The sequence below is a fragment of the Phacochoerus africanus genome, chromosome 11 (assembly GCF_016906955.1).
Source record: "Phacochoerus africanus isolate WHEZ1 chromosome 11, ROS_Pafr_v1, whole genome shotgun sequence".
Classification (NCBI taxonomy): domain Eukaryota; kingdom Metazoa; phylum Chordata; class Mammalia; order Artiodactyla; family Suidae; genus Phacochoerus; species Phacochoerus africanus.
The window spans coordinates 54,967,222-54,992,786 of record NC_062554.1 but is presented as its reverse complement, the minus strand read 5'-3'; the positions used below and the strand labels follow the sequence as shown (position 1 = coordinate 54,992,786).

The 25,565-nt window shown below is 48.3% G+C and overlaps 1 protein-coding gene across 8 annotated transcripts in view; it reads left to right on the top strand.

The window, feature by feature from the left end:
- The window catches only part of ETS1 (ETS proto-oncogene 1, transcription factor), a 132,641-nt gene that overhangs the window by 71,937 nt on the left and 35,139 nt on the right, over window positions 1-25,565 (top strand). The window contains exon 2 of one of the 8 annotated variants that reach the window (XM_047753598.1): window positions 18,220-18,297. The exons of the other annotated variants lie outside the window; for them this stretch is intronic. The gene's annotated coding sequence lies outside the window, so the exon portion shown is untranslated. The remainder of the gene's footprint in view (window positions 1-18,219; window positions 18,298-25,565) is intronic. 8 annotated transcript variants of the gene reach the window in all.

The window sequence follows — 25,565 nt, the reverse complement described above, 5'->3', positions numbered from 1 at the left end:
GCCACAGCGACAGCATAATTACAGCCGTCTCTCTGGTTTGTGGAATGAATGACCCCGGCTGTGGTGCATTCCTTGGGCTTGCAGGGAAGGTAGATGCTTGTCATTCCCAAGTTCAGGGAGATTTCTGAAACACATATCGAACCTGCATAGTGCCAGGCTCTTTCCCACTTTACACTAACTCTGGGGCCTGGGGACATACTATTATATCCATTTTTCAGATGAGGAAGCTATGCCAAGAGATGCCTAACTTGCTCTAGGCTGCGCTGTTAGAAGCTTACAAACGGATGCGCTATTGCAAGCTAAAGTAAAGCTCCATGTTATGGAAACTCTCAGAATTAAAGGAGAGAGAACAAGATGGGTGGTTGGTGTTTGGGGGGGCGGAGGGGTGCAGGGGCCCCCTGCTGTCCTGCATAACGCCTCTGAGCTTGGGGAAAGGGCCAGTCCCAGGGACTGTCTCAGGCCTGGGCGTCCAGGTGTGTTGCTTTAAAAGGATGTTGGAGCAAGGCTTGCCTGAGATCACCCAGCAGAGAACCAGCCTGCTTGTTTTTCCAGTGTCTTCCAGATGTAGTTCGTTCTCTCACAGGTGAGGGCGTGATTACATTCACGTCCAAGGTCACCTCCTTCCCGGAGTCTCCTGCTTCTGCCCATGTCACCTCTTCCGTCACGGACACAGCCCTCCATGTCATCTCACCCCTAATCTGGGTGACGAGAAACCTAGATCAGCAACTAGTTTGTTTTCTTAGCACAGATGCCATTTAATTTTCCTGTTTGCAAGGAGGCCAGAGGTACCTGGGTTTGTTGTCTGCACAGCAAATAAGTTTTCTTTTTTCCGCCTGAAATGTAGGGTTTTCAAGCCCATGTCACGGGTCAGGGCGCATTGTATCAGCTCTTCTGGCACAAGGAAGGAAGTTGAGCTCCAGGATTCTCTCTGCAGACCTGCCCGCCCTCCACGGCCCACAGCTCAGAGAGAAACTAACAGACTCCCTGGCGACCTGTCCCTGGGTGAGGTCTGGGTTCCTCTTTCACCACCTGATGGGGAGCATTTCCTCCAAACAGTTAATACCCTTGATTAATTAAAGAGTCTGAAGTCTTGGGCCCACAGCGTCATCCCAGAGAGGAAATTGGGATATCCACAACACGGCCCCCCTGGGCTTTTATCTGGTTGCCCCAAAATGCAGTGCCAGCCCCATGTTCCTGCTCAGGCAGAACCTCAGATGGGATTTGCCTCCCTGTTCAGGGCAGTCTGGGTCCACCCGTTGCTCAGGGTTAGGGATGTCAAGATGCTTCCCACATCTGTCGTTTTTACCTGTCAGGTGTCTGTAGCTCCGTTTTGCTTTTCTTCAGTTGGGTTGAAGAGCTCTTTCTTCAGAAGGTGAGAAGATGTTTTTCAAGTTGCAGAAGCAGGCTGTGTCTCCTCGACTCCTTTTCTGAAGCCCCGTGCCCATCTGTGTTACCTTTCTCTTTTAACTGTGTAGTTTGTAGTCTCTGTACAGATACGGAAAGGAATTGGTCCGTAGTGTAGGTTGCAGCAGATCCTGTTTCGTTGGCAGGGAGCCATGCTTACAGACGCACTCAAAATATTACTCTTCAAGCCATAAATATTTATTGACTATTTGGCCAACTTCTTCATCTTTCCTAGGTGCTTCCCAGTTTCTGCTGCTGGGGGCCGAGCCTGTCACTGGACCTTTGCAAGGTGGCTTCTTACTGTCCCCCCCACTTTTTTCCATGGTCCTTTTCTGTAGCATTTACTTTCTGAGAGGTGTTCAGCTATTCACCCAGATGGTATTTTAAGACCCAAGGCAGCACTGAAAAGTTTTAGGCTATCGAATTTCAGATTTTGATGTGTGTACATAGGGAGATCATAGAATTTACCATCCCAACTGGGACACTTTTGGGAGTGTAATGGGTGCTGTTAATAATTACACCAGAACAAGAAAGCGAAGTAAACCAGGACTCTCCCCAGAAACGAGGTACTCACTCGTTTAGACACTGGATTTTGGACAATAATATTCTTTAAGATATCTGCTCTCAATTGCTAATCTTAGGGCTTGAGCCGTCCAAAATAAGCCAAAAGGGCCCGATTAAGAGTCGGAAGAAATTCAAGTTCAATGTGGTTTCCCCCAAGCATGAGTTATATTTTTAAATGTTTTTTTTGACACATAATATAATATTTCTCAGCGCCTGAGAAACAGCTAAAAATCAACCTCAAACAAGTTTACTTCAAGCATTTGAAACCTCTTGGTAGTTTTGGGGAGCTAAGCTGTTGATTTTTGCTTTGCAAGATTCTGCAGAGGAACTTTCTGCATGTAGGCGTGTGAGTGTGTGTCTCTGTGTGTGTGTGTATGTGTGTGAAAATGAGCTTTTGAGTAGGGAGGATGTCATCATTACACAAGTGAGGACAGTTAAAGTTTTCTTTTGTTTTAATGTTTATCCAAGATGAAAAAGTTTTATGTTGGGATCAAAACTTTTGTGGGGTACCCTTTGCATGGGTAAACACTACACCAGAAGCAAAAACAGCAAGCCCTCAGTTCTTTGGGGAGGAAGGGTTTGGTGGAATCAATTGCAACAACCCTTTCGGCTAAAAAAGAAGAGAGATGATGGCAGAAGGGTAAGAAGATGTGAAAGAACTAATGGAAGAGTGAAAGGACATTGTGGGAAGAAAGGAAAAAAAAAAAGCAAAGAATTTAAGTGTTATTTCATAGACATTTGGAAAAACCCCCATCTGGACCAAGCATTGCACTTGGATAGGAATTTCAGCCCGGGGGGCCAGGGGGGTAATCTTGGGGTTGCTGTTTCCACTCATTGTCTCTAGAATCATTTCGGAGTACTTGACATCCTACCCAGCTCTATGGCTGGGCAGGGCAACCCAGCTGAACTAGTCCCTCTGCTCCAGGTGCTTTCCTGACTGAAAGGACTGGGAGGCTTGTCCTTTGCCCTTATGGCAGTACGTGTGGATCAGTGATGGTTTATATTTCCTGTGCCTCTTGGGGCACTTTCTCCCAATACTTCTAGGCTAGAGTACCTTCCTGGGTCTAGCTTCAGGGGAGACCAGGGGTATTTCAGAAGCATTTGAAAGAGGGGTGAAAACAGGGGGAAGGTTATTTTAGCTGGAGGGAACAGCACGGGAAGAAGGCTGCGAGTTTGGAGGGAAAGAAAGGCGTACATAAACATGAAGAAAAATACCTTGACTGTGGAAAGGGAAGAGAGCCGGCAGGGTGAGGCCTGGACCTATGTGAAAGCCTTTTGAATCTCAGGATGCATTTTTGCCTTTGAACGTAGGGAGATTTTAGGGACCGAGCCGTGTGATAGGAAAGGCTTATGAGAGCTGCCCCCACCTCCTTTTTGGGAGCTTGCCTTTACCTCCCACTCATACTGTTAGTTGTTACAACCTCTCTATCAGTTTATCAGAATAAGCGTTAAACCTCAGAGAAGATGACAGAATCAATCAGGTACATATTTTCAAGGTACAAATGGAAAATAAACAATCTAGGTCAGGTCAGGGAGCTCCTAGACCTGGTGAGCGTGTGTAGATACATGGTTCTTAAAGTATGTTTTTAGGAACTCCTAGGTGCCAGGTCCTATGTGGACTCTCAAGTAATGATGTTTTTGTGCAATTAGAGTTTGGTGCCGGAGTAAGTCCTCTCATTCCGTACCATTCACCAGAGTCCACGGTCGAGTCTGATTTTAACATAGCCTTCAGAAAATGCCCCCTGGGGCATTTTCAGGGGAAGAGTTTCCATGTGTTGACGTCTATCCTTCTTGTCCTTATTTTTCTTTTTCTTGTTTGAGATTCCTTGCCTCCGGTTTACGTTAATTCTATACATGATATGTTGGTTGTCTTGTATCATTGCAATACCAATTAAAGGCACGGGATGCAGTGGGGATTCATAGAATGCTAAGAGAAGACCTAGTAGCAGTGTAGACATACCTTTCGTGTTCAAAAGAAGTTGAAGGTCCACTCTGGGGGACTCTGACTGCCTGGAGACCCAGGAGGCCTGGATTCTAGCCATGGCTTTGCACCTGTTTGTCTCTGGGACCTTGAACAAGTCATCATTTTTTTTTTTTTTTCCTGGACCTTAAGTCCTTCATCAGTCCAATCAATGCACTGGAGAAGATGACCTGGAAAATCACTGTTTCTCTTAACAGTGTTATTTTAGGACTCTGGGTAACGTTTAAAATAATGAAAGCTTGGAGAGAGCAAATAGAATGTCATTCAAGAGGCAGGCAAAATGGGGATGCTTTTCTCCGGATCCCCACATTGTGTTCATCAGCTTCGTCATTGGGAGGACTTTGGAAACGTGTGTGAGTGTTACCTTTCATGGAGAAAGCCTTAGGAATTGTTACAGGCCTTTGCTTACAGTTGGAGAAACATATTGTCTCTGGGGCAACGCTGGACCAGGAGTCAGACCTTCCTCTTGGTCGTCCTCCATGAAACAGCTTCCTTTTTCCATAAGCCTTTGCTACCGTGGCAGCGGAAAGCAGCTCCCGTAGTGGGTCTGCTCTGCAGGAAGGAGACAGGCTGGGGATCCGGTAGGTGAAGCAGCCAGGAGCCCCAGCTGCATCCTCAGGGCCGAACGTGTGGCCTGAGCTGGTCATTTCATCTGAGCTGCCCCTTCTCAGGGTGCTGCTCTGGCCACCAGCAGGCCCCTCCAGCAGCAGGAGTGCATTTCTGCTCAAAGCCACCCCAGTGAGAGACGGGCCTGGCCCCTGGCTGCTGGGCATGCAGGGAATGGCATCTGGCCCTCCTGTAGGTTGGGGGTTGGGTGGGGTGGGGTGGGTGACAGGCGAGATCCCACCTGCTCTGGTGTCTCCCCCACCCCGAGGCCAGGAAGCTGCAAGTGTGTGCTGGGGTGTGGCAAGCGCCTTTCAAAGGCTGCACTTCGAGCTGTGGAGGCGTGTCGATTGCACCCAGCGGTTATCTGATAATCATACATACGCTCGATGTTATTGCTACCTTTTGAGAAAGGGTCTGACACAGTTGCCCTTTTCTTTGAGAAGTGGGGACCTAAGGTCAGTTTGGGGAAAGACAAGAAAAACTGCCACTGATGAGAAGGCAGGGTTGATCTGCTTATACTGATGCAAGCATCTCTCTCTCTTTAGGTCTTTTTACCTTTTGAGTTTTTGTCTTTTCTGTTAGTTATTGGGTGCTGGCTTATTAATGGGCCAAGCACCTCATTCTTTTACCCCAGTCCTGAAAGCTAAGTATTATTCCCATCTCTCAGATGAAGAAACAGAGAGATTAAGTGACGTGGCTAAGATCACACAGCCGGCGAGTGGCATTCAGATTCAGGCCCAGGTGTAGCTAATGCCCGGGCTCATGTCTGCTTCATCCTTCTCAGAAATATCTGGATGTTGGTTGGACCTGGGGAAAGACTCAGGTTTGTGCATATTGTTTGCCAGCTCATTGTTGACTTGGTTGTAATCTGGTAGCGTTTTGCAGTTTGACATGAGACTTGCCCACATTTCAAGGTAATCCTTTGAGTGACAGACATGTTACAAGTGGGGCAACGGATGCCCAGCTGTGATGCTAAGTGTCTTTCCCAAGGTTTGACTTGGTAAGTAAGTGTCAGAGTCAGAACAGGAAGCTGGAATTCTCGAAACCGCTGGACATGTCCATTCAGCCACACACATGCCAAGTATTTCCTTGATTTGATGAGTACCTGGTGCATTGCTATTATTATCACCACTAGTACTATTATTACAACGACTGTGACTACTGTCCATTAGCCAGAGATAGAAATGTTAACAAAGCATCCTTCTTTGCTAGAGGTAGATGTCCCTGCATGTTTTCTATGCAGTTAGTGGGCCCCCTGTATACAGTTGGCTAATTATTGAGCTACGAGTGGGTTGCTGAGATCACTAATGATAGGGGATCTGAAAAATCTGCCCAGCTTTCTGTGCTGGCCAAACTTTTAAGTGGGATGGCTGGTGAGTTCTTTCTCAAGAAGTGAAAAAAGATGAGTTACCCCACAGGTTACTAGACAGATACGCACATTCCCTCTGGGGTAGGTTGACCTTGGACTTTGAGAAATACCTTTTTTGTTTTTGTTTTTCTTTTTTCAATCTAAAAACTTTGGGAAAGAATGTCTTTCCCACCTGTGTTTTCCTGTGTTGAAATATGCACACATTGCTTTAGTCTTCTGAGCCTCAGTCTACCTTTTTTAGCAGTTGAGGTCCATTTTAATGACAAGCAGGAACTTCAGGTCCCTAGGAGACTACTTCAGAATGAAAAAATAGAATCCAAAAAGCTTTCCGTCTCATACAGCATGCTCTGGGAAAGAATTGTGCCAAAGAAGGTATAAGAATTACATTTTTGATGACTGATTTTTTTTCCCCTTGTTAGTTTCCATTCTTGGCAGGCCTTTGCTATGGCACCAGGTATATATGCTCAAAGTTTAGCAAAAATACATTAAATGTTTCCCCTACTACAGTGAGTTGTTCCTTAGCAATGAAAAGAAGTCTTTTCCCCTCTGTTTTGCTCTTTTTGGAAGCCAGAGGCCAAAGGACAGTTTGTTACATGGAGAAGTAGCCCCGTGGCCTGTTTCCTTGGGAGTGAGTTTCGTGCTAAAGAGCCAGCAGTGCTCTCTGCAGGCCCTGGATTACTGGGGAAGAGGAGGTGGGAATGCTACCTGGTGGCAGCAGAAATGGAGACAATAGTTTCAAGTCAGGCATTTCTGAATCTGGGCACCAGCTTTAACCTTGTCAGGGCAATTTTAGTCTCGTAAAGCAAATCTTAGTGGCTGCAAAATGCACATCCCGTTTTTGGTCAGGCCTACGGATCCCTTGGTCTTTCCTCTTCCTGGTTGGAGCACCTTCTGTGCAGACAGCTGGACAGGTCCACCATCTCTGTCAGTGATCATCCTTCTTCCTTTGCCTGCGTGGTGTGACAGTCAGGCTGCCTGAGTCTGTTTTCGCGATCACCGGCTGGGTTCTAGCCCCATCTCTGTGTCGGCCTCCGTCGTGGGGAAAGAGGCGCGTTCCTGGTGAGCGAGCTGCCTTTCTTTGGGAGAGACTGGGGGAGTCGATGAGGTCACGTGTCGCAAGTTCTTCGGAGGCTGTGGCGATGCCAGGGGTGTTATTAAATGGGTGGGAGATGTGATACAGAGAGGCGATGCTGAAGGCATAGGAACTCGCTAAGGGGGAGTCGTGTGGGTACAGGAAATGCATCCTTGATTTCACAGAAGATCAAGAGCTTCCCCTCACACCTTCCTTGCCCGCTCATGGAAACCAAACGTTCTCCAGAACTGCCGGGGGCTTGCTTGGGGGTCACTGTACATGGGTGGGCTTTAGCGTGGCAGAGTGAGGTAAGGGTAGAAGTCGTTCTAGGGTACCTACTGTGGCTCAGGCACTTTGCAGAGTATGTCCCACAAATAATCACATTCTAGAAACAACCCCATGCAGTTGGTGTTCCATTTTTTTTAAATGTAAAAAAAAATGTATTTACAATTTTTAGATGGCAGTATCGTCAGGGTGCAATATTCGATAAGTTACAGCAGTGCAACAGAGTGATTCACAGTTTTTAAATGTATATACCTTGAAATTTTAGGTATTCCATTGATATTTTAAAATATCCATTTTTAAATGAAAACATATTGAATATTTAATTTAAAATATAAATCATGGATACTCCATATAGAGTTACTCTAAAATATCCACCATAAGGCCCTGCGTGGTTCAGTATCTCCTTGGAGCTTATTTGAGACGTAAGCGTTTGTATCGAGGTTTTCATCCCCATCATGAAGATAAGAAATCAAGTCTCAGGCTCCAAGAATTTTTCCAAGCCCGTAGAACTTTCAAGTCCCACATTTAAACTTAGATCTTTCTAATTACAAAGGCCCACTGACTTAGAATCAGTGTGGAGAGACAATTTGCTAACATTCTCATCAGAGGCTTTGATTCTTGGCATATCCTTCTGCTCAGCGTGCTCTTTTGGGCTCCTCATTATTCTCAGGCTAAGAAAGAGAACATCAGTCTATCTATAAATATATACCACTGGGATATATAATGGCGAGGAAGCCAAAAACGTAGCTCACATCATTTCCACGTGCATTTTCACATTCAAAGTGAACAAACGAAACGTGAGTACCAAAAGTTACTCAACGTGCCTGGGCCCCCATTTTGCAGATTGGGAAATCGAGGCATGAAATAAGGACTCGCCGCATGCTTGAGAATCTTCCAGAAAGGGCATATTCAGAGGCACACGTCTCGGCCTTGAGGCTGCTTGATGCAACAGGAACCTTCATAGAAAAATAAACACACACATGGAATGAATCAAATCTACATGATGGACCTGCCGTTAACCTCTGAATCAGTTGGAGAATTAAAAAAAAAATAAAGTATCCCTTTATTTCTGGATTTCTGAAGGCCTCTCTTAGGAGAGCCTTGTGGCTTTACCAAGGCCCTTACCTGTGATGGATGGGCTGATGGGAGGAATTTGAAATTCCAGACTGGCTGCATTATCTTGAAAGTGCTTTGGGTGCTGGATGAGCAAAAGAGCTACTTAGTGTTTTAAATGAGATGGGGCCCCAGTGACTTGCCCTCAAGGTCTCAGGGTCTGGTCAGCCTGCGCTGCTCAGGGCCTGCTGTAGACAGCACGGGACTGAGGACGAGTCCGGTCGCCAAGGGTCCCAGCTGCCTTCTTTGTCAGGAGAGAACATTCTCAGTGTTTTTATGGGCAAACCAGCTCTGAGGAGTTAGTGTTTGAATTTCCCAAAGCTGGTGCAGGATTCAAAGAGGCTCCTCCCCCACGAACCGGCCACACATCTATGGCCCATCTTCTCCCAATTCCTGTTCTGATGGAGCTGAAATGCAGGACACCTTTTCAGTCATCGGTAGATGGTTCTTCTCTTTGTCAGGTGGTCTTTTGACGCCACAGGTGTCTTTGCATTATCTTCAGATCCATGGTGTAGACAACACGAAGGATCACAGGGAAGGGATCTGAGCTTGGGTTGCTCTGTAGAAAGTCCTCTTGGTCCCTGAAGCCCACAGCCTCTCTTTTATTCTCTTGGTTGCGATGAGGTCCCCACGGCAGCTGCCCCGTCCTGGAAGGAGCACGGTTTGGGGGTGACATAGCCCTGCCGTTTGCATGCTCTGCTCGCTCATTTGTCCTCAGGCTACGTATTCAACTTCCATGAGCCTTCGTTTTCTAATCCCTACAGTGGAGATAGTCATAAAGAGCTTTCGGGGCTCTTGTAAGGATTTGAGATAAATCCTGTAACATGCTTTTTCACCGACACAGGGTCTCCTAAAAGGTGCCCTATCCTTCGGTCTTGTAAGCTGCCACTTCTGTACCAGTGCTCTTTGCTGACAGCACCATTGCTGCTTCAGTGGTTGTTAGGACTGTGGTTGCTGTTAACCTGGTTACAGAAAATTTTCCACTTGACACCCCCCTAACCAAGTGGGCCAGCACAGTCCCTGTGGCCGATGACACTGTTTTCTTCCTCTCACGCACCCTTACCAGACTTGAGCCGGGCCTCAGGTCACCGTTGCGACTCTGGAACATCATGTCCGGGCATGGCTGGGTCAACAGGGCTGGTTCTTGGAATTGCCAGCATCAGGATATAGAACTCTCTTCACTGCCGAAGTGTTCTCTTTGCCTGGAATCCCTTCTTTTCTGAAGGTGACCTTGGCATCTGAGGGTTTAGGAGGAAACCTCTGCCACCTGTGGGTGCAGCCAGCCTAGGGGAGAGCTGCCTGCCCCGGGCCATCCTGTCCCCAGCCAGGCCGCCCCCCACCCCCACCCCACGTCAGCCCACTGCTGAGAAGGGCCAGGTCAGTGCATCCACGCGGCAGCCTCCTGAAGATAATTAGTCTCGGGTCTGAAAAAGCCCACTGGCCTTGCTTCCTTCTGGATGTGCCCGTCAGACCCTCCCAATTCTAACGGACTTTCCCTAGATCGCTTTGCAACTGAAGATGCCTTTGGGAACCCTGTGCCCATTGCCACTTGCGGTGGTTGATTTGCAGCCAAACTCTGGCACCTGGAAGAGGGGATCCTGTGTCTTTAAACAGCTGTGCTCCTATGTGTGTAAATGCGCTTGCTAATCCAGTGACTAATTCAGTGTATTATAAAGCAGCAACGCGCGGGCTGCCAGGGCAGGGCTGTGTCTCAACTGGAGTGGTGTGTGAGGCCCAGAGAAATATTTCCTGAATTGTGTCGCACCACCATCTGTGGAAGGGACTTGATGCCTCATCTGTCTCTTCTCTGCGTAGAGTCAGCACCAACCTTCTCTGGGTTCCCATCCTGTTCCCGCTGCCCCCTCCCCCCACCCCCAGTCTGTGGGTCAGTTTATTTACTCATCTGAGGGTGGAGCTGGTGCTCAATCTGAGTCAGGGCCTGCGAGCCAATCAGAACTGCTTCGGGGCATTCCAGGGGCCCAAACTCATGATTCCTCTTGGAAAAGAATTTTCCAAAAGGTCCCTTTTGGTCACAGTATTGTGAGCTGCACCTTTCTCGGTTCAGGGCCAGTGAGCCTGGTCCAGTGTTTGTTTGCCTGAAGCCCATTTCTGTCTGCCCCCCCAACCCCCACCAAGGGATTGGGAGAGAAACTTCCAGAAAGACTCAGGTCTGGTGGAGACGTCTTCTCCTGAAAGCCTTATACTTAGAAATCTGCTAATGCTAATGTCACTCTAGGTGAGCTCCTGGGCAGCCTCTTCTGGGGACAGCTTGGGGTCAGGGGAATGCGAGGTGCCCTGCTTGTCTCCTGCAGTCTGTGGCCCTCTCTCTCAGGCCTCACATAAGTGGTCCCAGACATTGGAGATGCCAGGCACCCACCTCGGGATGTGCCCTGCTCCAGCACCTCCCATGGTCCCCTGGAGAGTGGGCCTCCGTGCCATCTCCTGGGGTCTCTCTGTGGCTGAGGTCACATAGCTGTCTCTTCCCTCTCACTGATGCCATCCACCTGCCCTTGGAGTTGTCCTTGACACCTTGGCTCCCTCCTCTCCCTTGCCCCCCACGCTCAGGACAGCAGCGGGTTCTTTCCTACCCCTGGCCCCACGGCTTCTGGAACCAGCCCCATCACTCACTCTCCATTGCAAAACCTTTCATCTCGGCCATCATTGGAACCATCGTCACAAGTTGAGTGTGAGACACTTGCACCTGTTTGTGTGCTTATGGGGGGGGGGTTCGTTGCCCCCAAAAAACTCCAGGTTTCCCTTCCACGTTTCCCAGTCACCGAGGTACTCCGATTGCTTGACTCACAGCAGGTGCTTGTTAGCTCTTTTTTTTTTTTTTTTGTTAGTATTGTTGCTTTAAATGAAGACATGATTCACATAATGTAAAACTCACCATGGTCAAGTGTACAATTGAGTGGTTTTTAGTACATTCACAGAGTTGTGCAACCATCACTGAAAACTGACTCTGGTACATTTTTATCACTCCTGGGAGAAAGCCCGCAGCCGTCAGCAGCCAGGGGTAAAGGTCTGCTGGTGAGGCTCTCCGGCCATGCGCCTGAGGAGGTGGACCTGGGTTTTCCTGACCAGAGACCCCACTGCTCTCCCCTGATGCTCCAAGCACGCACCCTTACACCTGCGGAGCTGGTGGCTCTCTTGGTTTGGCTCCGCTGAGTAGGGAGCCTGTGTCTGTCTGGGCAGAGATAACAGGCACTTTTACGGGCTGCAGAGGTGTTCAGTGCAGGAACCTGGGGCTGTGGTGGCTGTAGCTTCCTCCTGGCTTCCCAGGGAGGTGGAGCTCCTTACAGCCACAGATGAGGGCTGCACATCTGCATCCTGGTCTCTCCCTTTCCCACCTGAGGCAGCAGGTGGAGAGTGGCTTCTGCTCCCTCCCCTTTCCGCATTGATAATTTCTCTGCCTTCCACCCATTGGCCTCTCAGGCCCACTGATGCTCTCGGCTCCGGGCCAATGTGGGTGTGACTCTGGGGCAGCACAGGGCTGTCAGAAGCCCTGGTCTGGGTGTTTGGGGCCCCAGTCTGAAGGGCGAGAAGAAAACCCCTGCAGAGTCTACGAGAGATCACAGCACAAGCCTTGGCTCTCTGCCCTCTGAATGCATTTGCAGTTAGAAAGGGAGCTGCTTGTATGGCTACAGGACATGGCTTTTTTTGCGTTAGACCTGTGGCCTCCTTAATTAGATGCATCAGATTCCACTTATAGACCCACACCCTTGATTTGATTGTTGGGCCTTTGTCAGTGGGGTTGGTTGTATCCCCTAAATGCTATCACCCTATAGTACCAGCAGGACTAGAAAGGTCGTGTCCTGGACCCTGTGAATGACATGACAATGATCTGTTCCCTCGAGGCTTTTTAGATAAAGGTCGCTAGATTGAGCCTAACTGCCACCTTCACTCTTCCTGGATCCATAGGAAGAGCAGCCTCAAATTTTAGAGCTGTTATGCATGGTGGTTTTGTACACTTGAAGTTCGGTGTTGGAGATTCTTGCTTTATAAGATCCCTGGCATTCACTGGGACCCCTGCTGGAAGGAAGTGCCTTGACAGGAGAGCCTGACCCTTGTGGTTGAAAACTGAGAACCTGGGGTGGGAGCAGATCCCACCACAGGCCCCTGTTTCCCAAGTCTTGTTTATTAGATCTTTGGGTGGCTTATCCCTCTGATGAACTTGGGGAGGAATAGCGTTTGTCCAGAATGCTGACCAGGGCTTGAGAGCAGTCAAGACAGGAGGGAGGCTGTGTGCCTCCCAATCCATAAGTAAATAGCGGTGTTGCAGAGGACAGAACACACAGGACAGGGAGCCGAGAGGTCTAGAATTAGTAACCATGTGACCATGTCTCCTCCCCGAGCTTCACTTTCCCCTTCAGTACGAGAAAGGCTTTGGACACTTGCTGTCTAGAGTCCCTTCTCATTGCACGTGTTCTGGGAACGGCAGTCACGTGGGACTGCTGACCGGTGCCTGGCCCAGCCGCCCTTCTCTCTCTGGCAACTCACTTTCATTCATCTTCTAATGACGTCGAGTTGCCAGGAAGGAGAACACCCCTCCAAGGAGTTGTTAAAGCTTTATAGCCAATTCTGTGAATTCCTCTTTCCCCTTTTTGGCCCCGGATAAGCTGTATGCATCAGATGACCACAGGGAGGGCAGGGCAGAGCAGAAGTGTGAACACGCAAGTCCGCAAGTCCGGTGCGGTGGGTGTGGGGTCCTAATTCCTGCCCAAAGCCATAGAGGAGGCCAAAGCTGCAGAGCTAGAGGGGCCAAAATTATAGATCAGGAGTAAAAGACCTGGGCGGAGCCTCGGATGATAGGTTTAGCAGGGAACTGAATGGCTGAGGGAGGGGACCCATAATCCCAGGAACCTCTCTCTCTGGGTTTTAAGTACCTCTCTCTCTGGGTTTTAAGTACCTCCCTAGAAGCTCAGGAAACTTGAGCTGGGACTCTGAAATTATTCGCTAAATCCCTTAAAGCAACAGGATTTCTGACTCCTCATTAGGGACGTCCATTTGGATTTACGGAGCTGAGTGGGGCCTTTATTTCATGAGTTGTTGAATGTATAAAGCCTGAGCCTGTAAACTCCAGATGGTCCATGTTAGGGCAGTGCCATTGGTTTTCGGTGCCTTGAGCTGTTGTGCGTGTTGGTGCATTTAGCAGGCGTTTTTGAAGACTGGGATAGGTCCAGAGATGGGCTGTCTCTTTCGCTTGCCGAATACACTCTGGGTGGGAAGTTTTGCATCGTCTGTGATGTCAGCCCCGCTTTAGGATGGGAATGTGTGTCCTGCTGCCTTCTCCCTGCTCCTGCCATGTGGCTCCCACGTGGTCCTCTTGAATCATTCTGGGGTGATTCAGCAGGGCCCTGGGACAAGAAGGGGGTGCTTACTTAACCTGTTGGGGGAAGTCAAGGCAGCCATGTTTGAATGAGGTCCTGGACCAGGTCTGGTGGCTGAAGCACACGCACTGGGACCTTCATAGTTTGATGCATCTTAGAGGGTCCAGTGTTTCACCTGGGTTTCAGTCTCCACCATCTGCTTAGAACAAAAGATGTAAGGGGGTGTTGGCTTGCTGTGGCCTTGTAGGTGGTATCTCAGCTGTCCTGGTATTTCAAGTTCGCTAGCCCACTCTACAGGTGGTCTGACCCCTGAACTCTCGACCCCTGCCCTCCTGAAGTCAGACAAGAGAGGGTGGGCACAGGAAAGGAACACAGTGAATTGCTTTAACCCTTTGTTGGTGTTGGTTACACTGGCCCCCGCTGTGTCTAGTCCTTGCCTGCTCTGTGCTTCAGTTTTTAAATGATAAGACATTTAAGTGCTTGCCTTCATTCCTCCCACTGTGGTGACGTTACCTGGGATATTCTCAGTGAAACACCCTCAACTACTTCAATGAAAGGGAGGAAAATGATGATATTTGGGTTCCTTTCTACCCACTTAGCATTGGTTTTCCAGGGCCAGGGAGGGAGGTGGGTGGCAGGAACGCCTAAGCCTGGGTGGGGAGCTGAAGTTACTCCGCAGAGGGCATCTGTATGAAGGCCTGGATTTCTTGCCTTTGGGAGATTGCACCTTTGCACTTAGCATTCTGAAAACTGGAAGGTTGGACTGGATCCAAGGGGTGTAGTTACCGACGCTGTCAGTGGCCCGTTGGTGCCGAGGGCCGTCTGTAGGTGGAAACTCACCATGCAGGCAGGGCCCACTGCTGGGTCCCCACACCTCCTTCCAGGGCCCCTGCTCTGCTCATTTTCAGTTTGGTGTCGATCCCGGGCTTCTGGGACCATGGCTGGCCCTCGTGAGTAAGCCTCTGGGAGGATTAAGAATAGAAGCAACACAGTTGGGAAGGACTGAAGCTGACTGTCACTCCAGAGTTATGTTGGAGCAAAAGCTGGTGTTTCCGGAAAATAGAGAAACTGGCCAAAGTGGTTGAAATAAAGGGGAGTCATGAGGCCTTCCTTGAGACGTGGGGCACACACATGTGTCTGTGATGATCGGCTGGCCTCTTTGTGCTGCTCCGAAGGGGTGAGGAGGGAACTTTCCCACAGAGAAGCTCTCTTCGAGGGACTGGTTTCAGGAACCCTGGAGTTGACCTTCATGGCTCTGGGCTGGGCTGAGCAGCTCTGACAGTTCACCCCGAGGAGGCCTGCACCCTTCTTCACTTGGCTAAAGAGCAGCTCGAGGTTAAGAAGAAACTCTGTGAGCAAAAAGGGAGCCTGCCCTAAGCAGGCCGTGTTCTTGGTGACCTCATCTTCCTCCCAGCCCAGATCTAGTTGGAGCCTCGCACACACGGGGCACAATTCCAGTTCCTCCTGTCTGGGACTCACAGTGGCAGATAAAAATAGACCACGACTTTGTCTGCAGCCATTGTTCTCTAACTGCCCATTGTTTGGGGAAGCAAAGTGGCTGTATCTCTAGGGCCTTAGGCTCTGCAAGCTCTCTCTCCCTCCTCCCCCTCCCCCCCTTTTCCATCCTTCTCTCTTTGTGCAGGGATCTGAATCCCAGCTCCCCCATTGCCCTCAGCTACCTTTGCACTTGTCTGGAGCTCCCCGTGAGGGCTGTCAGTGGACTCCATTGAAGGTTTTGTCTGAGTCTTTCCACATATTTGTGGCCAAGAGGAGGACTTGTGGGTCCAGTGATAGTGGTCAGGAGGATTTGTACCTGGTTGAGCAACTAGACCCAAAGGGTCTTGACTAGTATGTCAGCGTCAGAATGATGCATTGTCTCTGTTATGTTATGGGGCACAGTACTTGGTCACTGACTTTTCAACATTTTCATGGGGGATTCAGGTTAGAGAAGGATGCAGGAAGTATGCTTAGTACATTTCAAACGGTGCAGAACTAGAGCCAATGGATGGAATACCTAAGAAGGTAGTTTTTCATTCTCTAATTATTTTAAAATAACTATTGCCTCCTTAAGTGAAACGGAGTGGCTCAAAAAATAGAGAGTGGCAATGTTCTGTGAAATTTTGCTGTACAGCAAAATTTGACCTTGTAGGCGTTCCCGTTGTGGCTCAGTGGAGACGAATCTGATGAGCATCCATGAGGATGCAGGTTCGATCCCTGGCCTTGCTTGGTGGGTTAAGGATCTGGCGTTGCCTTGAGCTGTGGTGTAGGGTGAAGACACGGCTCGGATCCTGCATTGCTGTGACTGTGATGTAGGCCAGCAGCTACAGCTCTGATTGGACCCTTAGCCTGGGAACCTCTATTTGCCACAGGTATGGCCCTAAAACTAAAAAAAATTTACATTGTAAATCAACTGTAATAAAAAGATAAAATAAAAAGTAGGGAGTGGCAGACTCTCTTAAGTGAGGGGTTAGGGCGAAGGACCCCTCCGGGCTTTTCTGGGGAGTGTGATCATCTGCCCCAGGTCTGGCCCTACCTGTGACTGTCATTACTCATTGCAGACAGACCCTCCGTGGGTCTGGGGACCTTGGGGGTCATGCACGTAGAGAGGGTGCCTCAGTGCCTGCGGTTGGCGCATGGAGGACGTTTGTCTCTGTACTGGGAAAACGGACTTATATATTCTTATTTTTCATTGTGGTTTCCCTGAGTTGAAACACAGACAGTTGCACTGTGTGAATGTCTATGAGTATGCTTTTTCCTTCTCTGTCCAGATTTATTTATTAAAAGAAAAACACATCTGCATAAAAAAGCCTTAGAACACAGGAAGAATGTCCACTTTGTTTTTCTTTCTGTAGCACCAAGACATGTGGGGTTTCAGCTTCCTCCAAGGGGTTTTTGAAGACTGGCTTTCATCTCAAACAAGGCTTTTTCCCATTGGAAAAAAACAGCCCTTTTTTGGTTTAAAAATGTATTTATATAATGTATAAATAAATAAGAAAGACGAGAGAGAATTTCCTTTCAAAATTTATGGAAAAATGCTGCTGCTTTTTTTTTTTTTTTTTGGCCACATGTGAGACATGTGAAAGCTCCCGGGCCAGGGATTGAACCCGTGCTGCAGTTGCCACCCGTGCCATAGCTCTGGCAACGCTGGATTGGATCCTTAACTGGCTGTGCCACGCGGGAACTTCCAAAATGCTGCTTTCTGAACATCATTAATTGGGAGAAAGTTGCTGGCTCTTCCCAGCCCACTTGCACTCTGCCAACGGTCCCGTTATTCTGGTTTAAAATTTCCACTATCGAGATCCTGCTGTACAGCACAGGGAACTCTCTCCAATCACTTGTGATGGACCACGATGGAGGATAATGTGAGAAAAAGAATGTATATGTATGACTGGGTCACTTGGCTGTAAGCAGAAATTGACCGAACACTGCAAATCAGCCATAATAAAAAATTTAAAAAAATAAAAATTTAAAAATAAAACTTTCCAGTATTGGCTTCCTCTGCTTTCCCCTTCCTTCCCTTGCGTATCTATCTCTGCCATCCTTCCTTCCCTGTCTCCACTGCCGGCTCCGCCTCTCGCTCCTTTCCCAACTCCTCCCTGTCTGCTCCCCTTGAACCCTGCCCCTCCCGCTCCACCCCGGCTCCCAAGCCCCTCTTCCTTTTGCTTCCCTGGGCAGCCCTCAGCCACTGGAGCCCTCCCTGGAAGAGGCCTGTCTCTGTGTTTGTTTCCTGCGTGGGAGGGAGAGGCAGGCCTTGAGAAAACAGTTCAAAAGTGCAGAAAAACTTTACCTCTTCCAGCCTAAATAAATGGGCTCCACTCCGTTTGTTTGCCCAGATTTTTCCTTTGCCCACGGAGAAACCTCCTCATCCTCTACCTTGACCGGCGCCCAGTCTTCCTGGTGATCCCAGCAGCCCCCCTCCATGCCCATCTTGCCCCGACTATACGCAGAGGGGAACCTGCTGGGAGCCTCTGACTCGCCGGTTCTGGGCGGATCCTGTCTTGGAGCCCCAAGCACTGATGTTGCAGCTGCTGTCTGCAGAATGTCCTGGGGATTGAGGCGCTTCCTTTGTCCAGAAAGAACTTTCTCTGTAATGAAATTGTGGAGAAAATAAAATGTTCTCGTGTCCATCATTCCTGCTTCCCCTGCTTTTAACTCTGTTAATCAGCATGGGTGGGAAAGACCCGGCTTTAGTGCCTGATGCTCTGGGTTTGAGTGCTGGGGAGGTCACTGCACTGGCCTGACCATCTTGGTTAAATCTCTTAAGTACCCTTTGTGAGCCTCACATCCTCCCCTGTGTGATGGGGAGAATACGAAAATCTTGGTGGTGGTTTTCAAGATCACTGTCAGATTGGGGAGAAGACATTTTCTAAAATGCAAATGTGATGGGGAGAATACAAAAATCTTGGTGGTGGTTTTCAAGATCACTGTCAGATTGGGGAGAAGACATTTTCTAAAATGCAAACGTCTACTCAGAGAGCTGCACTGAAAATTACAGGTGGGAATCAAGTGGCATGGAAATGAGCAGCCTGATGAAGCAGCATCTCCAGGATCTCAGAGAGCGAGGCATCAAAGAGTAAGATGTGAATGGAAGTAACGGAAGCTGGGATGTCGGATGTTAAATATTTCCCATAGTCTTCTTGAGTGGGGTGACCCTTCGCCATGTGGTTGCCAAAACCTTCATGACCTTGTCATGAGTGTTTTAGTTGAAGGCAGGGCAGGAGTTTGTCCTCACTCAGAAGAAGGCGGGGGGGGGTGGGGTGTGGGGGGGGGTAGGAAGCACAATGACTATCTGCAAACATTGGGGTTGAAAGGCCCAATTCATGCTTTGCTCCTGGGTAATACAGACGCCTTGGCTCCCTGTTTTCCGTGACAGAAGAAGTGACATTGTCCTGGGACATCTAGGACTTGTAACAGGAGGGGTGTGCTGGGAGTCACGTGTAACTGTAGTGAGATGCTTTGCAACATGTGATCCACTCTGTCAGTGGCTTTGAATGGTTGTTTAAGAACTTGATTCTTTATTCTATTGAGCCAGACCTAATATGAGGCATCCTAATCTCAGTAGTTAGAACCTTCTTTTAAATTGTGAGCTTGTCCTTCCTTTCAGGGCACATGTATGACTAGGGTACAAGGCAGCTTGGGTTCTGGCAAGTTCCAAACATGTAGGAGAGGAGTTTGGAGCACAGAATTACGGTTTTGTTTCGTGCCATGTTGACTTTAAGTGGTCACTCTTAGGATGTTTTTAAAACCAAAAGGCACTTGTGGATCCCCGGCGCTGTGAGGGGTTGTCATGGCAAAACGTGTCTTCTAGATGATTATTGTCACAAAAAACATTTCCCCCATAGAGGATTGGAGGATACAGAATGGGTAAGGAATTAGTCTTTTCTCTTAAAACAAAGAGCCAGATTCAGGGGATGTCTGTTTCCATCTATATATCTCAGAACCTGATGTTTGCATGCGTTGCCTCATTTTTCTCAGTGGCTTGGTTGTACCTGGGGAAATCGCCAGGTTCCTTCTTCCTGCTGTCTCTCTAAGCTTGAGGCAATAAAATCATATGTACTTTTTTAATGTTTATATGTTCCAAGAGATTTTTCAGTTCCCTTCAAGTTACCAGTCATTCATTTACTGAGCACCTACTAGGCCTGAGGCTTTGGTATTTTCATCCACATTTAACTGAATCCTTGCTGCAAGGCAGGTGGAGAATCCTAGTGTTGAGTGAAGGATGCTCCGGAGCTCAGTGGCCCCTGAGCCCCTGCCAGGACTGCTGGAAAAGATACAGAATTGGAACCCTTCCTGCAGGGCCCGTTCATTCAGATATTTCCTCTCTCAGGCCATGTGCCCAATGTTTAGGAGATTGGAGCTGTTCTAAGGAAAGAGCGAGAAAATGTAGCTGCAGGACCCAGGGGGCTGTTCCGCTCTCTGGCTCAGCTCCTGGAACGGAAGAACCTCTCTGGGTTTCCCTGAACACCTGGAATTGATTTGGGGTTTGCTCTGAACTTCCAAACATTTGCTGAGGTGGAGGATGGTGAGGGGGGGCGGGGTAGGAGGAAAGAAATAAATCCAGTGATTAAAAATAGCTTTTGCGTGTCAGGTGCCTGAACGAATTTGGGAGCCCGCCTGCAGTCCCTTTTGTCTGGCAGGCCTGAGCTCCATGCAGCCGAATTACAACCGCTTTCATTTGTTTTTCCTGCTCCCCGACCATGTAATGGTCAAGGGCTCATTGGAACCATGTGTGAGCCTGGTGAGTCACTAGATCCTCAGGGCTTCAGTGGGAATAATGTGTTAAAACTCCTTTTGGGGAGGAGGAGGGGGGGCACGGGGAGGTGGTGGTGGCTGAAGGGAGTCGGGAGAGAACTGAAGTCACTTCCTACAGATGTTCAGGGTGCTGGACCCGCCCCCCAGCCTTCTTTCCCAGGCCTGGCTGCAGGGCCCGGGGCCGGCTTCCCGGTGCAGGTTGGAGCCAGCTTGGCCTCTCAGAGGATCATCTCTCTTGTCCTGGGGCAGCCTCCCTCTGAGGAGAGGCTTACCTTAGAGTCGGCACGTTGTAACCCAGCAGCGGGCATTCTCTGTGGCAGCAGGAACGAGATGCTGTCATTGGCGATTGGCTTGCATTTTTGGTTGGTCAGGTCACTGGAGGATGAATTGGGGATTTTCTCTGCAGCTTCTGTCTCCCTTCTTCAGAGTGTTTTTTTTTTTTTTTTTAATAAATTTTTTAATTATCTGGCGGCTTGGAGGGCATTGGTATTAAGGACAGAAGCCCAGCTGTGTTTCCCCGTCTGATAAGGAAAGTCTGTTTCGAGGTCATGGCGCCACATGATTTTGGGCGGTGATGGACTGCGCTTGGTTGGGATGGCTGGCCTTACTGGGGTACCTGAGCTACTGTGGCTTAGCTCTTGCTGGAGCCAATAGCCCTGCTTGTCCCTTTGGTGCTTTGTCACTCCATTAGATTTGTGAAAATGGGGCTGAGGGGCTGAGGAGGGATCCTTTTTCCCGTCTTTGCGTGAACCTCAGCCAGAAGCTCTGTGGCCTCTACCGACTCCCTCAGCTGGAGGCCCTGCCTTGCCACGTTTCTAGAGCCTTGAACGGGATTTGGAATCAGGAGTGTAGGCCACAGGGGACCCTTCCTTCCTAGCTCTGATCCATCCTTCCATGAATGAGAGAGAGGTTGAATGGGATTCCCTTTCCGAGACTTCTGAGATATAATGCCCTTGTTGAAGTTCTTTTAGAGAACGTCAGAGTCCATCACTGGCCACAGTTGTGTTTCTGGGCACCTCTTCTCACACACTGGGACTTGTTCTAGGCAGTGTGGTAGTGGCCCTGGTCCTTGACAGAATCCCTAGACTTTTGCGCCCACTCCCGGTTCTAGTTGTACATTCCTGAGGGCATGAACGGTTAGGAGGAATTCTCTCGAGTCTTCTGTGTGTGGGACGTGGGGATCGAAGGGGTGGCGGGCGGTCCTGATGTGAAACCTTCCCTCTCTGATCTAACTTCATCACTTTCCAGATCATGATAATGTGGCTTTAAAAGCAGTTCTGTGGTTCAAGAGGGCCAATGAATGAAATGTAGACCTAGATTTAAGCACAGTGGAAAGTAATCTGAAGCCTTATTTTCTTTTTTCATGAGTTTATCTGTTTCTTGTAAGCTTTCATATTATGATCCTCCCTTATCTCAGAAATATCCTCGTGACAATAAAATATTTGTGGGTGAAATGGCATGCTGCCTGGGATTAGCTTTACAGTGTGTATGTGTGTGTGTGTGTGTGTGTGTGTGCGCGCGCGCGTGCCCGCGGAGGAGGGGGGGTGAGTGGGGGGAGATGAGATAAAAACTGGTAGTGTTGATGGATTTTGAGTAGGGGTTTATTATATACTCTTCTCTCCACGTTAGTGTATGTTTAAAAATTGCCGTAATTGAATGAGTTCCTGCTGTATACAGGGAACTATATCTAGTCACTTATGACAGAACATGATGGAGGATAATGTGAGAAAAAGAATGTATATGTGTGTGTGTGTGTGAGAGAGAAAGAGAGAGACTGGGTCACTTTGCTGTACAGTAGAAATGGGCAGAACACTGTACACCAACTGTAAGGGAAAACATTAAAATCATTAAAAAAGGATAGAAAAAAATTGCCATCATGAAAATTTAAAAACCCTATGAAGGATATAGAAACTACATATCATCAGACCTTTTTTTAGCAATGCACTGGTTAAATGACTTCCCCAGTGTGATTAGGTTAATGGCCCAACTAAGAACCCATGGGTTTGGCCAACAAGCCAAGCCACACCCAGTGCACACCCCACTGTGTCTTCAGAATCTTTCCATTTGGGGCAGTTGTCCTCCCCCCTCCCCTCTGTATGAAGCAAAAAGTTTCTTCTTGGTTTCTTTCCACTTTAAGAAGCATATTTCAGCCAGGCTTTTTGTAACGAATTAACCTCACATGATGTGCACAATTGCCCATGGGGGTGACTCAGGGGTGAATACAGACAGGGAAGGAGGCCAGGTTGTCATTTACTGTGTGTCACTTTGTATGGATGAAGGGAAACCTCACAACCCTTCGTTCCAAGAAAGGAAAAGATTACAGTAGATTCTGTAAATGGCTTTTAATGATGTCTTCATGGGGATAGCCCTTTCTTCAATTCAGGAATGGTTATGTTTAAGTTTTTAATTTATTGACGCAAGAGGAGTATCTGATTTTCAAACTATGAAACCCAAGTCCCGTTTTCTCTGGCTTAGCTGTAGAAATGCTAGTTTTCTTGGATTTCTGATCCATCCCCATTTGCAGCAGCAGTAGAATCGAGTGGAAAGACTTTGGATGTAAGCACTGAAAGATGGAATGTAAGCCAAGCTCTTCATCTCTTGCAGTCTTGGTTTCCTCATCTGTGAAGTGGGGTCCTGTACTACTTTCCCGGGACCCCCTGGAAGGTCATGTTGTGAGGATATTGGGGAAGAGGACATGGAAAGGGTTTTGGTGGACCGAGGTGGTTTTCAGGTTAAGGCATATTATTCATTCTTGGTGTTTCTTTCCTGCTGCTGTCGTTTGGGACAGTACCCATCACACACGCTGGCATTGTCATGGCGATCCGCCAGGGTTTGGCCATCCAGGGACTGCACAAGACTGGAGCGCACACCTTGGATTTCTAGTTCACTGCCTAACCCCCGGGTCCCAGATGCTCCTGTCTTCCCTGTCATTTGTTTGAGGATGGCGAAAGCAGAGACATGGCAGGTCCGCAAGGTCATATGTCCTGAACTTTCTCCAGGAACAAACACCACTTCATGCTTAGGTTCTGGGTGACGTTGTTGATACAAGCCATTCGGTTTCAAACAACTTAAAAGAATGATGTGAAACGTCATGCAGAATGTCCTTGATGGCTTCTCGGACACTGAGCAGCCCTTACCTGTGTGTTCCAGGTGAGTGAATTGACACCCTTGTCGTCCATTCGACTTACAACATCCTTGGGCTTTTACAGCTTTTGTTCAGGGTTCGGTCCCAATGAAAAACAAGCAGATGTTTCTCTGCATTGAAGGGGCCATAACTCATTATGTCTCTACTGATTCAAGGAAAGCTACCTGCTCATCCTGCTCCCATCCTGTGTGGTCTTGGTGAGACAGAGTTTGGGACTTTTATTTACTCACTAGCTTCTGCACAACAACTCCCAGTAACGTGGGTGATTCTTATAAATATTAACTCGGATTTAGGGTCCTGAGGGATAAACTGTGGGTCAGATATCGAATACACTTGTCATATGTTTCTGTTTCACATGGAGAGAGTCTCCACTGCACCAGCATAGTGTGCCTCCAGGTCAGGAGCTCAGCATTTTGAGATCAGTGTGTTATTTCACTGTAGGATACTGCCATTACAGTTATTAGCACAAACGCAATTTTAGTGCCTGTCCATAAAAATAGAATTAGTTGGTTTCTATGGAGGCGTTGATTAATTTCTGGATGCTGTTCCCCAAATTAGAAATCTTTTTGGCACCTACTCCAAAAGTATTATAATAGGTAATAAGGTAAATTATGGTAAGAATAACAGAGATGCCTGCTTGGGCTAAACCCTGTCATCAGCTTTGCCACCAGATTTCATTATTCTTGGTCAGTGTAATTGACAGAATTGCCACAATCACAAGTGAGCCACATAGAGGGCTTTTTTGCTTTCCTAGTCTACATAATATGAGTTTAAAATTTTACATAATATCCGCATTTGTTTTCTTTTTTTGGCCATTTTTTAAATTAAAGTATAGTTGATTTACAATGTTGTGCCAATTTCTGCTGTACAGCAAAGTGACCCAGTCATATGTATATATACATTCTGTTTTTTCATCTCACCCCCGCATCATGTTCTATCCCATGAGATTGGACAGTCTCTTGTGCTGTACAGCAGGGCCCCATTGCCCATCCATTCTAAATGTAATAGTTTGCATCTGCTAACCTCAAACTCCCTGTGCATCCCACTCCCTCCCCCTGCCCTCTTGGCAACCACAAGTCTGTTCTCCATATCTGGGAGTCTGTATCTGTTTTGTAGAGAGGTTCACTTGTGCCATATTTTAGATTCCACATTTAAGTAATATCCCCTTTTGAATGTGGTTATTCATGATCATTTAAATACAGTACCCACGCTATTGAAACTGGCTTATTATTCTCTCACATATAGAGGAGTCTTGATTTCTTCTTCTTCTTTTTTCTTAAAGTGAAAGTCCACACTTTATGGAAGTAAAGCTCTGAGTCCCTGTCTGAATCCTTTGGGTCCGAGGGCAGTGGTATACTTCTCCCAAGCTCAAGTCCAGGTGTGCCAAGTGTGTGGGGTTGGCTTCCCCAGCTGGGCTGAGAGCACCTTTTCAAGAGTCCCCGACCAGGGGCAGAGCCAGGTGCCCTGCAGCTGCAGCTTATGGCCTGTAGACCAGGCTTTTGGGGATGGCATTAGGTGGACAGGCACACGTCAGTCCAGCTGCTTCCCTTGGAGAGAACAGGTGACATCCGGAAGTGCTGGCTCCCTGATAGGAAGCAGAAACCTGTGTGGCGGATTGTCAGCCCAGAGGCCCTGTTCTGGCCAGAGCATGTCTGGGATGGGAAACCAACTCCAGAACCCTTGTTCCCAGGCTTTCTGCTGTAGTCCTGGGCTTTCACGTTGCCCTGGCATCTGACTGCCCAGGCTTTCCTGTTTAGAATCTGCCTGGGGTCTCCTGGCCCATCTCATCCTTCAGTTCCAGTTTGCAGAAGAACCACTGCTTGTCCCATTTGGCCTGGCCCGCGTTTTTCACATGTGCTGACCTGGCCAATTTCCGCCATGAGTTGCATCCTTTTCATAGAGTTGTAATTCTAGGGGAGGGGACAGACACATACAACAAACCCTGCATGGTTCAAGCGCCTGAATTTGTGTTGGATGGCAGTGAAGGGAAGGAAAGTCACTCAGATGTAGAGGACATTTAATTCACCAAACATTTATTGATTGACTCCTGTGATTGGGCCTGGGCAGGGAGCCGGGGCGCGGCAGTGGATCCTTCTTTCAGAAGTGAAACTCTTGGTGAAATAAAGAGCCCTTTTCTCTACAGTCTGACTGATTTCCACTCTGCAGGACATTCTGGACTTGCCACTTAGCTGTTCTCAGGCGAGTAGCGTTGGGGACGAAGGGGGAGCCTGATGTCTCTCTTCGTGACTCATTGGATGATTAGTCCCTTGTGTGAAGGGCTGGATGTTATGTAATCAACATTTCATCCCCTCCCCCCTCCCCCGCCCCCCCCAACAATCTGGGATTTTCCATCATTTTGTCAAGCTTCCTGAAGGCGTGTTGATTTTTCCACTTGGTTTTTTGGGCATGTCCCAGGGCAACCCAAACTCTCCACTCCGTGGAAC